Raw genomic sequence first — 4,857 nt, 5'->3', positions numbered from 1 at the left:
CAACCACCTCCGTTCTACCTTAGATTGGGTGAATATCTCTTGGATTCCTGATACACGATGCATGGTTGATCGCCTGACAACCGAGCCAGCCATTCCGTGAGATCAGAGTCTTCGTGGTATAGGCTAGAACTGATGGCGGCATTCAAGAGAATCTGGAAGGTCTAACCTTGTCTGTGGTATTCTGAGTAGGATTCAATGATTGAATGACTGTGACGTGCTTCAAACTCCTAAGGGCGGGGCGTTAGTGGCAGACGCAAAAGAATCACTGGATTCTATTCCGGCCTGATTGAGAACCGACAGATGGATAGCCGTGCCGTGACAGGGTGCGTTGAATATTTCCACTGAGAGGATGGGAGGTAGCCACTGACAACGATGAAACCCTTGCATAAGCTTGCCATGGAAAGGAGTAAGAAGGATTGGATGAAGACAGTAGGAAAGCAGAAAGACGGAAGGGACCCAACATCTTCATGCGCTTATCTGAAATTCCCACCAATGAATTACATAAGTATCTCTATCTTTATCTTTATGCTTTATTCGTATATCACCCATATCCATTTGAGTTTGCCTGACTAAGATTTACAAGGTGACCATAGCTTGCTTCATACCAACAATCTCTGTGGGATCGACCCTTACTCGCGTAAGGTTTATTACTTGGACGACCCAGTACACTTGCTGGTTAGTTGTGCGAAGTTGTGTTTATGCCATGGTATTGAACACCAAGTTTTTGGGTTCATCACCGGGGATTATTTGAATTGTGAAAAGTATTGATCACAATTTCGTGCTACCAAGTTTTTGGCGCCGATTCCGGGGATTGTTGAGTTTGGACAACTGACGGTTCATCTTGTTGCTTAGATTAGGTATTTTTTTTCAGAGTTCTTGAAAATGAATTCTAGAGTTTCATGATGATTTGTTGAAGTCTGGCTGGCTGTGAAGCCATGTCTAATTTCATTGGACTGAGGTTTCAACTTATCATCGCAAGAGCTTGTTGATTTTTATCAATCTTGCTGTTGGAACAGTGATCTGCTAAGGCTTGGCTGGCCTTTGGCCATGTCTAGTGTTTTGGACCGAAGCTTTCTTTGAAAGCTTGGCTGGCTGTGAAGCCATGTCTAATTCCTGGACCGGAGTCTTAGACTAAACATTGCATGATTCCTGGAATTCTCATTAAGAATTTTGATACCTTTATTTTCTTTTTACACTTAATTTTCGAAAAAGCACAAAAAAAATTTAGAAAATCATAAAATCCAAAAATTTCTTGTTTGAGACTCTATTCTCATTTTAAGTTTGGTGTCAATTGCATGTTTTTGTTCTTTTTGCACTCATGCATACATCTTCATTAATCTTCAAGTTGTTCTTGATGATTTCTTACTCTGATCTTTAAATTCTCTTGGCTTGAGTGTTTATGTGTCTCATATGCATTTTCATTAGTGTCAGTAGTATACAAACTGCTAAGTTTGGTGTCTTGCATGCATTATTATTTGATTTTAGTTGCATTTTGATTATTCCTCACTATTAAAAATCCAAAAATATTTTTAATTTGTGTCTTCTCAAGTCAATAATATAGAGAATTGAAGATTCAGAACATACAGCAGAGGAACTACACAGAAAAGGCTGGGCGTTCAAAACGCCCAGTGAAGAAGGACAGACTGGCGTTTAAACGCCAGCCAGGGTACCTGGTTGGGCGTTTAACACCCAAAAGGGTAGAGTTTTGGGCGTTAAACGCCAGAATGTGCACCATTCTGGGCGTTTAACGCCAGGATGGCACAAGAGGGAAGATTTTGTTTTCAAATCAATTTTTTTTCAAGTTTTCAAAGTTTTTCAAAATCAAATCTTTTTCAAATCATATCTTTTCAATCAAATCTTTTTCAAAATCAATTTCTTTCTATTTTCAAAGATACTTGCTATCAATTAATGATTTGATTCAACAACTCAAGTATGTTGCCTTATCTGTTGAGAAAGGTTTAATGTTTGAATCATATCTTTTCTTGATGGCCAAGTCATCAATTTTTAAAATCAAATCTTTTTAAAATGTTTTTCAAATCATACCTTCTCAATCACATCTTTTTAAAAGCAATCATATCTTCTTAACCACATCTTTTTCAAAATAGTTTTCAATCAAATCTTTTTAATTTCTTATTTCAAAATCTTTCTCAAAAATCACTTGATTTCTTTTTCACTCTTGGTTTTCGAAAATCAATTAGTGTTTTTCAAAATGTTTTCAAAATCTTTTACTTAATTTTCGAAAATCACTTCCCTTCTTCTCACATCCTTCTTTTTATGGACTAACACTATTCCTTAATGAACAATTCGAACTCCATCTCCTTTGATAAGTTCGAATTTTCTACTTCTGCCTTCTATTTTTCTTTCCCTCTGACACATCAAGGAATCTCTATACTGTGACATAGAGGATTCCATATTTTCTTGTTCTCTTCTCTTTCTTATGAGCAGGAGCAAGGACAAAAGCATTCTTGTTGAGGCTGACCCTGAACCTGAAAGGACCTTGAAGCGAAAGCTGAGAGAAGCTAAGGCACAACTCTCTGTAGAGGACCTAACAGAAATCTTCAAAGAAGAAGAAAATATGGCAGCCGAAAACAACAACAATGCCAACAATGCAAGGAAGGTGCTGGGTGACTTTACTGCACCTACTCCCGATTTCTATGGGAGAAGCATCTCTATCCCTGCCATTGGAGCAAACAACTTTGAGCTTAAGCCTCAATTAGTTTCTCTAATGCAACAGAATTGCAAGTTCCATGGACATCCATTGGAAGATCCTCATCAGTTCTTAGCTGAGTTCTTGCAAATCTGTGACACTGTCAAGACTAATGGGGTTGACCCTGAGGTCTACAGACTTATGCTATTCCCTTTTGCTGTAAGAGACAGAGCTAGAACATGGTTGGACTCACAACCTAAAGAAAGCCTAAACTCTTGGGAAAAGCTAGTCAATGCCTTCTTGGCAAAGTTCTTTCCACCTCAAAAATTGAGTAAGCTTAGAGTGGAAGTCCAAACCTTCAGACAGAAGGAAGGAGAATCCCTCTATGAAGCTTGGGAAAGATACAAACAATTAATCAGAAAGTGTCCCTCTGATATGCTTTCTTAATGGAGCATCATAGGTATTTTCTATGATGGTCTGTCTGAATTGTCCAAGATGTCTTTGGATAGCTCTGCTGGAGGATCTCTTCATCTGAAGAAAACGCCTACAGAAGCTCAAGAGCTCATTGAAATGGTTGCAAATAACCAATTCATGTACACTTCTGAAAGGAATCCTGTGAACAATGGGACTAGTCAGAAGAAAGGAGTTCTTGAGATTGACACTCTGAATGCCATATTGGCTCAGAACAAGGTATTGACTCAGCAAGTCAATATGATTTCTCAAAGTCTGTCTGGAATGCAAAATGCACCAAGCAGTACTAAGGAAGCTTCATCTGAAGAAGAAGCTTATGATCCTGAGAACCCTTCAATGGAAGAGGTGAATTACATGGGAGAACCCTATGGAAACACCTATAATCCTTCATGGAGAAATCATCCAAATCTCTCATGGAAGGATCAACAGAGACCTCAACAAGGTTTCAACAACAATAATGGTGGAAGAAACAGATTTAGCAATAGCAAGCCTTTTCCATCATCTTCTCAGCACCAGACAGAGAATTCTAAGCAGAACACCTCTGACTTAGCAACCATGGTCTCTGATCTAATCAAAACCACTCAAAGTTTCATGCCTGAAACAAGGTCCTCCATTAGAAATTTGGAGGCACAAGTGGGTCAGCTGAGCAAGAAAATTACTGAACTCCCTCCTAGTACTCTTCCAAGCAATACAGAAGAAAATCCGAAAGGAGAGTGCAAAGCCATCAACATGGCCGAATTTGGAGAGGAAGGAGAGGCAATGAACGCCACTGAGGAAGACCTCAATGGACGTCCACTAACCTCCAATGAGTTCCCCAATGAGGAACCATGAGAATCTGAGGCTCAAAATGAGACCATAGAGATTCCATTGGACTTACTTCTGCCATTCATGAGCTCTGATGAGTATTCTTCCTCTGAAGAGGATGAGTATGTCACTGAAGAGCAAGTTGCTAAATACCTTGGAGCAATCATGAAGCTAAATGATAAGTTATTTGGAAATGAGACTTGGGAGGATGAACCCCCTTTGCTCACCAAAGAACTGGATGACGTGTCTAGGCAGAAAGTGCCTCAAAAGAGACAGGATCCTGGGAAGTTTTCAATACCTTGTACCATAGGCACCATGACTTTCAAGAAGGCCTTGTGTGACTTAGGGTCAAGTGTAATGGAAAAGCTAGGGATCTTTGAAGTGCAAGCTGCAAAAATCTCACTAGAGATGGCAGAGAACTCACGAAAACAAGCTTATGGACTTGTAGAGGATGTTCTGGTAAAGGTTGAAGACCATTACATCCCTGCTGATTTCATAGTCCTTGAGACTGGGAAATACGTGGATGAATCCATCATCCTTGGTAGACCCTTCCTAGCCATAGCAAAGGCTGTGATTGATGTTGATAGAGGAGAATTGATCATTCAAGTGAATGAAGAATCCTTTGTGTTTAAGGCTCAAGGATATCCCTCTGTCACCATGGAGAGGAAGCATGAAGAGCTTCTCTCAAAACAGAGTCAAACAGAGCCCCCACAGTCAAACTCTAAGTTTGGTGTTGGGAGGCCACAACCAAACTCTAAGTTTGGTGTTGAACCCCCACATTCAAACTCTAAGTTTGGTGTTGGGAGGTTCCAACATTGCTCTGAGCACCTGTGAGGCTCCATGAGAGCCCTCTGTCAAGCTACTGACATTAAAGAAGCGCTTGTTGGGAGGCAACCCAATGTTCTATATTTTATCTATTCTCTTTTGTTATTTTA

The 4,857-nt window shown here is 39.9% G+C and overlaps 1 non-coding gene across 1 annotated transcript; it reads right to left on the bottom strand.

The window, feature by feature from the left end:
- Positions 1 to 2,980: 2,980 nt before the first annotated feature.
- On the bottom strand, positions 2,981 to 3,088 carry LOC112763342 (small nucleolar RNA R71). Its single transcript, XR_003182860.1, has one exon. It is a non-coding gene; the product is annotated as a small nucleolar RNA R71 (small nucleolar RNA).
- Between the last annotated feature and the right edge of the window lie 1,769 nt (positions 3,089 to 4,857).

The sequence above is a fragment of the Arachis hypogaea genome, chromosome 2 (assembly GCF_003086295.3).
Source record: "Arachis hypogaea cultivar Tifrunner chromosome 2, arahy.Tifrunner.gnm2.J5K5, whole genome shotgun sequence".
NCBI lineage: Eukaryota > Viridiplantae > Streptophyta > Magnoliopsida > Fabales > Fabaceae > Arachis > Arachis hypogaea.
Note: the sequence above shows the minus strand (reverse complement) of the source record. Positions and strands in the feature narration are given on the sequence as shown.